This window comes from Syngnathoides biaculeatus, chromosome 12 (genome assembly GCF_019802595.1).
Source record: "Syngnathoides biaculeatus isolate LvHL_M chromosome 12, ASM1980259v1, whole genome shotgun sequence".
In the NCBI taxonomy this organism is placed as follows: domain Eukaryota; kingdom Metazoa; phylum Chordata; class Actinopteri; order Syngnathiformes; family Syngnathidae; genus Syngnathoides; species Syngnathoides biaculeatus.
In genome coordinates, this window is record NC_084651.1 from 22,844,878 (window position 1) to 22,857,159 (window position 12,282).

The 12,282-nt window shown below is 46.5% G+C and overlaps 1 protein-coding gene across 3 annotated transcripts in view; it reads left to right on the top strand.

Annotated features, from left to right (window-relative positions):
• LOC133509803 (adhesion G protein-coupled receptor A1) overlaps positions 1–12,282 on the top strand; it is a 244,421-nt gene that overhangs the window by 63,410 nt on the left and 168,729 nt on the right. The gene's annotated exons all lie outside the window — the stretch shown is intronic.

The window sequence follows — 12,282 nt, forward strand, 5'->3', positions numbered from 1 at the left end:
CATCTCAGATGAACGCATATATTTGTTTTGGCACAATTTTTACACTGGATGCCCTTCCTGACGCACCCCTTCTCTGGTAGTGGAGGCCCCAGTGGTATATGAACCCACAACCCCTGGTTTACCAAACCAATGTGCTAACCACTGAGCTTCAGGGCCTACACTATTGATGAAACATTACGGTAGTCTTAGAGAGTCCAATTGTCGCTATCAGGAAATCTTTATTAACTCTACAGGCATTGTTTCAAGGATAATTTTGACATACTTCATGATCAGAAGTGTAAAAAAAAAAAAAAACAACAACTTCTAAACAGAACCATACTTTGAATCAATAAAACACTCTTTGCGGTGGAAGCCTTATACATGTTCATGTTACAAACTCTGAACATTAATTCATACATAAAACGGAGATATTCACTCTGAAATGGAACAATAGTAACATTCTTTGACAATAATAATAGAGAAGCTGACCAATTGGTAACGTTACCATTCGACCCTGCTGCGTGGCCTTCACCGACTCTTCGGCCTGACCATCTTCACCTGCTGCTCCTTCTGCTCTGCCATCTGTTCGGTCACCTCCTGGCTTACTATCACATCATCTCTGACTTGCATGGCTGGACACTCTATTGTGACATGCTGTAGTCAGCTACTGCTTGGAATGTAGGTCACGTCACGTATTTTCCTGTTCTCCTCAAATCATGGTAGTATTAAGGCTGGCTTTTCCTTTTGAATAAGTGTCATTGAAAAGGCAATGAAAAGCCAATGAAAATGCTTGGTAAAATGACATCTAAAGAGTTCTTGTGAGATTCAGTATTTGAAGCCTCAAATAGTCTCACATGATGTCATGCATGTTGATGTTCAAACTATATGAGTGTACTCAAATTGGGGAAATTTAATGGTACCAGGCTTGACCATGGTTTTTACCCCAGTGCATGGAAGGTTTCATGGGTTCTTGTCCACAACCTTGAAACTTCATAATCCTTTGTCATGAAACTGTATAGTAACGAGAAAGAGGTTGGCTAAGAACTCATAGACATCAGAACCACAATCCTGAATGAAACAAGAAAGATTCTAGAATTCACGAGGGTGATGGCCCCAGTGGGAAACTGCTGAGTGAATGCCTCAAGGGGCAGAAATCCCTTGATGAGGATGAAAATCAAGGGTAACCATTGAGGAGTGAAATACCCTAACATAGCGTTTACCATCAACAGAATAATTGTTTGATATTGAGAAATGCTACCAATGACTGTTCTCAATGACAAAATTGAGACACAAGCTCGAGAGAGGCCAGTGTCTACCATACCAGAGAGGCTTTTTGTTCCATTTTAGGCTACGGGGACCAAACTTGGTGAAATGGTCTAGCATATTCAAGAATAACCTCCTCAATATCCGTACCAAAGAGCGCAATCCTAGGAATAAGTAAACTGCATAGAATTCTCGGGCTCTATTGTCTCTAATACAGGGCATGAGCTGGAAGGAGGAAGGCAAGTGTTCCCTCCTTCCACGTTACAACATTAATCAAGAAAAACAAGAGCACAGTAGGCTCTACTTTAAAAAAAAGTCAAATTAAACTAATGTTACATTTTTAAATGTTAGAACAACGAGCACACTCAAGTTCATTCAATTAATTTTGATATAAGCTTTCTCTCTTTATTGTTATCTCTCTACCTGCTGTGAGCTGTTTAACAAAGCCAATGATTTAGTGGCAATGTTCCAGAGAGAAACCCTTGGGCACGCTTGTTGAAAAAAAAAAAAAGACATTTGTGACATTTGCCCTACTCTGTACGATTTATTTCTTGGAGGGATAATACTTAACTTGAAGTGGTTGCTAATTTTCATCAAGTACTACGATTTCCTGGTGTAATACATCTCTTCAGACAGTATAATTGCAAAAATAGGGCAGAATTATGTCAGGGGCTATTTTTTGGGGACATTTGAATTTCAATATATCTGTACAGTGAAGAAAATAAGTATTTGAACACCCTGCTATATTGCAAGTTCTCCCACTTAGAAATCATGGAGGGGTCTGAAATTTTCATCATAGGAGCATGTCCACTGTGAGAGAGGTAATCTAACAAAAAAAATCACAATGTATGATTTTTTAAATGATGTATTTGTGTGATACAGCTGCAAATAAGTATTTGAACACCTGAGAGAACCAATGTTAATATTTGGTACAGTAGCCTTTGTTTGCAATTACAGAGGTCAAATGTTTCCTGTAGTTGTTCACCAGGTTTGCACACACTGCAGGAGGGATTTTGGCCCACTCCTCCACACAGATCTTCTTTAGATCAGACAGGTTTCTGGGCTGTCATCCATGAGAAACACGGAGTTTCAGCGCTCTCTAAAGATTTTCCATTGGGTTCAGGTCTGGAGACTGATTAGGTCACACCAGAACCTTGATATGCTTCTTACGGAGCCACTCCTTGGTTTTCCTGGCTGTGTGCTTCAGGTCATGTTAAAAGAGCCAGCCATGACCCATCTTGAATCCTCCGACTGAGGGAAAGAGGTTGTTCCCCAAAATCTCACAATACATGGCCACGGTCATCCTCTCCTTAAAATGGTGCAGTCATTGTTGTCACGAAGGAGGATTGAGGGCGGACCCAAATGCACGAGTCCAGAGGCAAGCAGGTAGTGTACAGAAAGCCTTTATTCGGTCCGTGGTCAATGATCAGCGAGTCAGTCAGGAAAAGCAGCAGTATCAGAAGAGGCAGGCTTACGAGGATGGTCAGGGAACAGGCAAGGGTCGGTACACGATAGGTGAGGTCTACGGGAGTGCGGGAACGACGCATGAGAATCAACGATCTGGCGGAGGACTAGTTGTGTCCCGTGTCCTATAAGTACCGGGTGTAATCAGCCAAAACATTGTGCAGGTATGTGCCAACTAATTGGCTGGCCATGCCTAGCCTGGACAGGATGCCAGGAGCAGGACAGTACCCCCCCCCCCCCCCAACGGCCGGCTCCCGATGGCCCAGGAGCGTCTGGATGGGCCGCATGGAAGTCCTCAATGAGGGAGGGGTCCACAATGAAGTGCGAGGGGCTCCAAGAGTGCTCCTCCGGTCCGTATCCCTCCCAATCCACCAGATACTGGAACCCCCTTCCTCTGCGGCAGGAAGACAGCAACCGGCGCACTGCGTACACCGGCCCGCCGTCCACCATGCAGGGGGGCGGTATGGCCGGAGGAACCAGCGGCGAAGGACGGTCCAGGCGTAGTCTGCTGAGGTGGAACGTAGGGTGCACCCTCATCGACCTGGGTAGTCTAACTGATACGGCGACCGGGTTAATGATTTTGGTGATCGGGAACGGACCAACGAACCTGGGAACAAGTTTGTGGGATTCCATCCGCAGCGGGAGATCCTTGGTGGAAAGCCACACTCGCTGCCCCACCCTGAGTTCTGGTGCGGCTCTCCTCTTGCGGTCTGCTGCGGACATGTAGATATTGCCCATGCGCAGCAGCGTACTCCGTGCACAACGTGGAGTGGAGCCATACCTGTTGAGGCGGAGGGTAGGGAGTTGTGGGCGTACTCAACCCATTTGAGGTGCTGGGTCCACGTGCTCTAGTACTTAGATGCTAAGCATTGAAGTCCGGTCTCTAATTCCTGATTTACCCTCTCTGTTTAGCCGTTAGACTCCGAATGATGGCATGAAGTTAGACTATCCGAAGCGCCGATGAGGGTGCAGAATTCCTTCCAGAAGCGGGCGTTGAATTGTGGGCCTCTCTCCGAGACGATGTCCCGGGGGTACCCGTCATAGCGGAAGACCTCGTCCAACACCAGCTGGGCTGTCTGGTTGGCCGACGGGATCTTCGGACGTGGCACGAAATGAACCATCTTGGAGAATCGGTCCACTACAGACAGCACAACTGTGTTTCCCTGAGAGCGCGGTAGGCCGGTGACGAAGTACAACGCGATCTGTGACCATGGGCGGAAAGGGATGGACAGAGGCCGGAACTCTCCCACCGGTCGTAAACGGGAAGTGTTATTGGCCGCACACACTCATTCACAAATTCCTTCACGTCTTTGCTGAGGTTGGGCCACCAGAATCTCTGTTCGACCACAGAATGAGTTTTTGCCATACCCGGGTGGCAGCCGTCTTGTTAGAATGGGCCCAATTGACGACGTCTCCCCGTGAAGTGATGGAATGACCAACAGGCGATCAGACGGACAATCTGCGGGCGGCAGCGTCTCTCCCAGGGCCTCCTTCACCCGTGATTCGACCGCCCAGGTGAAGCCGGACACAAAGCACACCTCTGACAGGATAGGAGCCGCTACTGACTCCGTGCGCTCCACCTCGTGGATCTGTGAGAAGGCGTCCGACTTACCGTTCTTGGAACTTGGGCGAAAGGACAGAGTGAAGCAGAAGCGGGTGAAGAAGAGAGCCCACCTGGCCTGGCGGCCGTTCAACCGCTTCGCGGTCCTCAGGTACTGTGGTTTTTTTTTGGGTCGATGAGGACCACGAACGGTACTTGTGAGCCCTCCAGCCAGTGCCGCCACTCCTCCATAGCCGTCTTAACCGCCAGCATTTTGCAATCCCCCACGTCGTAGTTTCTCTCTGCCAGGGTTAGCTTCCTAGAAAGGAACGCACATGGGTGGATCCTTCCGTCTTTGTGACAAAATGGCTCAGATTCCCGAGTCCGACGCGTCCACCTCCACCACGAACTGGCGATCTGGAACTGGGATAATGAGAATGGTTGCAGTGGTGAAACTTGCCTTAAGTTTATTGAAGGCCTCCTGGCAGGTCCTGGACCATTCGAAAACGTTGTGCGGAGAGGTGAGGGCGTGCAGAGGGGCAGCCATGGCGCTGAAGTTCCGAATGAACTTTCTGTAGAAATTTGCGAAGCCAATGAACCTCTGCACGTCCCTCCTGCTGACGGGGGTGGGCCACCGAAGCACCGCTATCTTCCCGGGATCCATCCATATCTCCCCTTCTGCCAGGATTAAGCCCAGAAAGGACACAGATGGTCAGTGGAACTCGCACTTCTCCCATTTCATGAACAGCTGGTGCTGCAAGAGATGCTGGAGCACCTCTATGAGCTGTCGGATATGGGAGGTCAGGTCTGCTGAAAATATAAGAATGTCGTCAAGGTATACAAATGCGTTTTTGTTCAGGAACTCCCGAAGCACGACATTAATAAAGTTTTGGAAGACGGCTGTGGCATTGGTCAGTCCAAAGGGAATCACAAGATACTCGTAATGCCCCGTGGGAGTGTTGAAAGCCGTCTTCCATTCGTCGCCCTCCCAGATCCGCACCAGATGATACGTGCTGCACAAGTCCAGCTTGGTGAAGATCCAGGCTCCTTGGAGGAGTTCAAATGCCGTTGTGATTAAGGGCAAGGGGTACCTGTTCTTGACCGTGATGTCATTCAATCCTCGGTAGTCGATGCAGTGTCGTAAAGTGGAATCCTTCTTCTTAACGAAAAAAAAACCCTGCACCGGCTGGTGAAGACGATGGGTGATTGAGTCCGGTTGCCAGCGACTCCTCGACGTAATCCCTCATTGCCTGGTCAAAAAGTACAGTCTCCCTCTGGGAGGTGAGGTGCCTGGGAGGAGTTCGATAGCACAGTCATAAGGCCGATGCGGCGGCAGAGAGATTTTGCCTGGGACTCAGAAAAAACCTCCTTTAAATCGTGGTAGCAAGAGGGCACTGTGGCTAATTCGGAGGTGGTACTCAGTTCAGCAACTTGAATCCCTCCGTCCTCCCGAGCAGCGAGACACTGCTTGTGACAGTCCTCACCCGATGCCATTATCCAACCCGGGACCCAGTCAATGTGGGGGTTGTGTCTCTTGAGCCACGGGCTCCCCAGGATTATATCACTGCTGCTAGAGTTAAAAACGTGGAAACTAATGCGCTCCGTGTGCGTGTCCGGAAAGTCAATACGTAAGGTTTGTGTGCGGTGTGTAACCCGGCAGAGGAACTTGCCGTTGGCGGCGTAAGCAATATGAAGACGCTGTGTGGGGAAGGTCACCGCACGCAACGCTTCGACCACACGGGGATTTATTAGGTTAGCGTCTGAACCGGAGTCAATGAACGCAGTCACTAGGCATGAGTGAGAGTCCGTTCCTACGGTAAGGTACAAATGTGACCGCCCTGACTCAGCGACAGTATACCGCACACTCACCGGCGTAGAGATCCTAAGGTCAGAGCGCTTCGGTTGAACCGGACAGCAGGCGATTAGGTGTCCAAGATGCCCACAGTAGAAACAACGCCTTTCTCGTCGCTGGCGTAAGCGTGGGCGGCCGGGAAGCGACCGGGCTGAGCCTCTCCGTCTCCTCCTCGGTCATGCGGTCCATCTGCCTCTGCACGGCCAAGCGCTGATCCACCTTGAGGGCCAGTGCGATGAGGGTGTCCAGCGAAGGAGGAAGAGCCACAGCAATGAGGTGACCACGGATCTGTGGGGAAAGTCCCTGGTAGAAGGCGTCATTGAGAGCCTCCTCGTTCCACCGGCTCTCGGCGGCCCGGATACGGAATTTGATAGCGTAGTCTGACATGCGACGACGGCCTCGGCGAATTGTCATGAGTGAGGCCGCCGCCTTGCATTCTGGAGCCGCGTACTGGAATGCTTGGGTGAGCGCGCGGACGAACGTCGTCCATGAACGGCAGATATCCGAGTCCGAGTTGCGACTCCATTCTACTGTGGCCCACGCCTCCGCCCTTCCCGTAATGTAGGAAATTATGAAAGCGATCCTGGAGCAGTCTGTGGAGAAAGTGGACGCCTGCAGTTCGAAATGGAGGTCGCACTGCGCAAGGAAGGGCTTGATGTTGCCTGAGTCGCCTGAGAAAAATTCCGGTCGGGAGAGCGGAGTTATGCTGGCACGGGAGGGCTTCGCAACAGGCGGAACAGGTGGACTCCGGGCGACAGGCGGAGTAACCATCGTCGGCATAGCTGCCGCGCTAGCTTTGGATGCTAGCCACGGCTCCAGCCGGGCACAGATCTCATGGAGACGTTGATTCGTTACCTGAAGAGCACCCTCCTGCTCAGCAAGGCATCTCTTCTGGAACTGTAACGAGCGCCGGATGGCTTCGGAGTCGGCTGGGTCCATGTTGTGGCCAGATCGAAACTCGAGGGCGAACCCAAATGCACGACTCCAGAGGCAAACAGGTAGTGTACAGAAAGCCTTTATTCGGTCCGTGGTCAATGATCAGCGGGTCAGTCAGGAAAAGCAGCAGTCTCAGAAGAGGCAGGCTTACTGGGATTATCAGGGAACAGGCGAGGGTCGGTACATGGTAGGTCAGGTATACGGGAGTGCGGGAACGAGGCATGAGAATCAACGATATGGCGGAGGATCAGTTGTCCCCCGTGTCCTATAAGTACCGGGTGTAATCAGCCGAAACAGGGTGCAGGTGTGTGCCGACTAATTGGCTGGCCACGGCCAGTCTGGGCAGGATGCCAGGAGCATGACATTTCTGTCCCATGTGCAGAAAAATACACCCAAAGCATGATGCTACCATGCCGATGCTTCACAGTAGGGATGGTGTACTTGGGATGGAACTCATCATTCGTCTTCCTCCAACATGGTTAATGGAATTATGACCAAAAAGTTCAATTTTGGTCTCACCTGACCACAAAACGATCTCCCATGTCTCTTCTGTATCATCCAAATGGTCATTGGCAACCTTAAGACGGGCCTGGTCATGTGTTGGTTTAAGCAGGGGAACCTTCCGTGCCATGTGTGATTTCAAACCATGACATATTAGTGTATTGCCAACAGTCACCTTGGAAACAATGGTCCCAGCTCTTTTCAGTCCTGTCAAGTAGTCCTGGGCTGATGATTCACCACCTTTCTAAGGATCATTGAGACCCCACGAGATGATATCTTGCATAGGGCTCCACTCCGATTGAGATTGACCGTCATGTTTAGCTTCTTCCATTTTCTAATGATTGCTCTAACAGTGTACCTTTTTTTGCCAAGCTGCTTGACAATTTCTCCGTACCCATTTCCATCTGTGTGGAGTTGTACAATTTTGTCTCTGGTGTCTTTGGACAGCTCATTGGTCTTGGTCATGTCACAAGCTTGTGTCTTACCGATTGTATGGGGTGGACAGGTGTCTTTATGCAGCTAACAACCTCACAAAGGTGCTTCTGATTCAGGATACATGGAGTGGAGGTGGACTTTTAAAGGTCTTTGAGGGTCAGACTTAAACCTAATGGACAGGTTTTCAAACACCTATTTGCAACTGTATCACACAAATAAATCATTAAAAAAAATTATACATTGTTGTTTCTGGATTTTTTATTGAGATTATTTCTCTCAGAGTGGACATGCACCTACGATGGAAATTTCAGACCCTTCATGATTTCTAAGTGGGAGAACTTGCAATACAGCAGGGTGTTCAAATACTTATTTTCTTCACTGCATACCATAACGGGCAGCGCGGTGAATAACTGGTTCGCACACCTGTTTTACACGTGTGAGGAATTGAGTTCAAATCTGGCCTTGCTTGTGCTCTCATTGTACCTGTGTTGGTTTTCTCTGGGTGTTCTGGTTTCTTCCCTCATCCCGAAAACATGCACAGTAGGTTAATTGAAGACTCCAAATTGCCTAGCTACGGAACTGTTTTTTTGTTTTTGTTTTTGTTTTATTTTAATAAGTTTGTGCCCTGCAATTGGCTGGTGACCAGTGTTGGGTGTAACCCGCCTCTTGCCCAGAGTCAGCTGGAATAGGCTCCAGCATGCCTGTGATCCAAGTGAGGATAAGTGTTAATAAATAAATAAATAGAGAGATAAATAAATAAATAAATAGGCCAACACAGCAGCACAACTGGAAAACGTTGGCCTCAAAGTTCTGAGGTCCCGGGTTCAATCCTGGACTCGCCTATGTGGAGTTTGCATGTTTTACCCCTGCCTGCGTGGGTTTTCTCCAGGCACTCCGGTTTCCTCGCACATCTCAAAAACATGCAACATTAATTGGACACTAAATTTCCCCTGGGTGTGATTGTGAGTGTGGCTGTTTGTCTGTAGGCTCTAGAACTTCTGCAACCCTCGTGAGGATAAGCGGATCAGAAAATGGATGGATGGATGTATGGTGGCTGGATGGATCGACTAACATGGCTAACATACTGTACCCACTGCTACTAACTTGCAATTCTCAAGACATTTCACTATGACATCTTTAAGCATTTTCAAACATAACTAATTTGTTCTTTACTAGCTTCAAGTTTTTAGTTCCATCAGAAACAAAACAAAACAAAAAAAAAAAAAACGATTCTGTAGTCCTACTTTTTTTTCCCTAAATATCTGGTCAAAGGCAGACAATCTTTTTGTCTCCCCTTCATTGCTTCATGCTGCTGTCCACAGGGGAATTATGTCTAGTATGAAAGATTCATCCTCGCTTTCTTTCTTCTTCTTTCTTTCCTGGCAGGGGATATTGCTTTGGAATGACAATATCATGGGTTATCTGTAGGCTTATTTGTGTATGCGCTTGATGAAAGGAGCCATTATATGTATCTCTTATGTAATACACTTTCCTTAAAGGGTGAACGGCATTCATCTGTCCTTATGCATTGACACTGGATGCATCGTTCTGAGATTGCCCTGTCACAAAACGACTCATTTTATGTAATCCTAATTCTATGCATTTTGAATTTGGATTCACAATACAAAGTAAATCTATGATAATTCTGGTGAATTCATAGTCAAGAGGCCATGGTTATCATCCAGCATCAGCAAGAGGCACACTTCTTTCAGGCTTGGAAGCATGCCTTATCCGATTACTGATTACAGAACTGTGTTGATGTTCTCCTCCTGTTACTCTCGCCATGCTTGGATCTTTTTGCTGTTGAACAACACAACTCCGGTTTAGCATACATAATTTCTTCACCCAACAGAAGGCAATTTATAATTGTTGTACTTTGTATGGTGTGTGCTGTTACACCAGCCATTTTTAGAGGCCATTCAGAAGTTATTTTACATTGGCTTCATGGTATAGACTGCAGGGGCTTCAGACGCATCTTGGTCAGGGTCCACATGAGCATTATATTTACCCGCGTACTGATGGTTCATTGGATGAATGCTTGTATAGTATCAATGGTAATTGATGTGTTTTCTCCTCATCAAGTAACAGAATCCTTGTTTTTATTGATTTTTTTTTTCAAGTTGCCCTTTGAAAGCGTGTCACACTGTGTAAAGTGGATAACTACATCAAACCAGATAACCCAAATCGGAATGAGGCCTCTACCAAAATGGAACAGAAATACAATATGCAATGGACATCTGACTTTTGTGCAAATGCACAAATGAATATAAAGATAATAGCGCCTGTTGAGGCATAGGTGAAATGGGTGTTAACAGCAGTTGATTATTACAAATAAAAATAATTAGTTTTTGCTCCAAAGAGGGCGTCATGGTGGAGTAAATGGTCAGAGCGCTGGCCTCACAGTTCTGATGACTGGGTTAAAAGCCTCCCCCTGTGTGGTGTTTGCATGTTCTCCCTGTGCCTGCGTGGGTTTTCTCCGGGCACTCCGATTTCCTCCCACATCCCAAAAACATGCCTTAATTGGAGACTTTGAATTGCCCCTAGATGAGATTGCAATTGGCTGGCAACCAGTTTAGGGTATACCCCATCTCCTGCCCAAAAATAGCGAGGATAGGCTGCAGCATTTCCATCACCCTTCTGTGGATAAGCGGATCAGAAAATGGATGAATGATTCAAAGAATAGAAATGGGTGTTCCAGCAGTTGGATAATAATCATAATAAGCAGTTATTTTTTAAATAAAAACACTCCCGCTGGTTCTTCTGTTAGCCCAAACTCTCACGGTCTCATTGATGTCTAGCTGCTGTTTCAAAAGAGGCCTATTGATAAAATGGCATCAATACAACCTTGATGTCAGCGAAATACAGTAATATGTGCTCTACTCTTATTTGTTGAAACAGACAAAAAGAGTCTTCAACTCAACTTTTGTGAATGACACACAGACAAAAGCAAAAAAGCATTTTGTGTGTGGAAAAATAATTTCAGGAGCTAACAGGTGGACATAGATCTCTAACCTTTTTTATTATCTTCATAAAAGACCAGATATCCACTGTGGGCGTGATTTACCCTGTGTTTGCATGTCCAAAAACGAGTACAATCCTGATTGCTAATATAAACATAAAACTGTTTTCCTCATCAGGTGCACCCATGTTTCCGTCTGCCAAACCTGCAAATAACGTCACACTGTTTATTTTACGTGTTCTTGTTGGAGTGTCTACCAATAGTTACATTTTGCATACTCAGTGTGATTGATCAAGGTTGAGACAAATTGCTATGAGTGATTTTGCGTCTTTAAATATGACATGTTTAATCAATTATAATTATTCTGACATATCATCATTGGAGTAATGCAATTTGGGAGAATCTGAATGATCATCACTAGGAGACAGTCATAAGAAACGGGCATGCTATTTCACTTATAGCCAAACTGTGCACCGTGACAGTCGGTGTTGGCTTCTCCCAGAGTAATTTTTTGGTTGTGCTCTCCTAAGTTGGAAACTCAGTGTGGCACAGGATGGACAGATACATACAAGTTCAGTCAACAAAACATGTTTTTATGTACAGTGAATTAATCAATAATTTACTTCAACGAATCACAGTTCTGTTGAAGCTGGCATACATTTGAAATGCATACTGATGATTTAATTGGAGTGAATAACATTGATTGTGGCTTACCACTCATCAGCTTTTCTCTGCTTGATCTATCTTCTGCAAACTACAAGGGGTGACAAACCCGCAACTATCGAACTGGCTTCCCCGTTTTCACACAGCTCTTATGAAGGCATGAAAGGATATTGAAGTTTAGATTTTTTAATGTACATGCATGCTTTGGTTTAGTTTATCATTGTATTTTCCCAAAACTGACCTGGACATTGAATGAAAATAGTTCGAAGTTTCCTAGTTGCCAATCTCTCTAGAAAGTAATCATAATAATAATAATGTCAAATTTACTCTCAGAATGGCAGGGGAAAATGCACATTTAAACACAGGACATTTTTACCAGAGTAGGATAGCTCATATTTTTTTGTTGAATTCAACAGCAAGCCACTCTGTCTTTTGTGTCAGACGTTTTTATCACATTTCAAACCTTTAAGTCTGCAGCAACACTTCAGCTGACTCTACACTAACATTGACCTGGAATTTCCAAAAGGGACTGGACTACACAGTCAGAAGTTGGCTACTTTAAAAAAATCAGCGATCTGTTCTGACTGGCACCCATGTGAAAGAACTGCTTCAAGTAGCAACAAGGGAATCTATCCATCTGTTTTCAGAGCCACTTATCCTCACGAGGGTCGCAGGAGTGGTGGAGCCTAT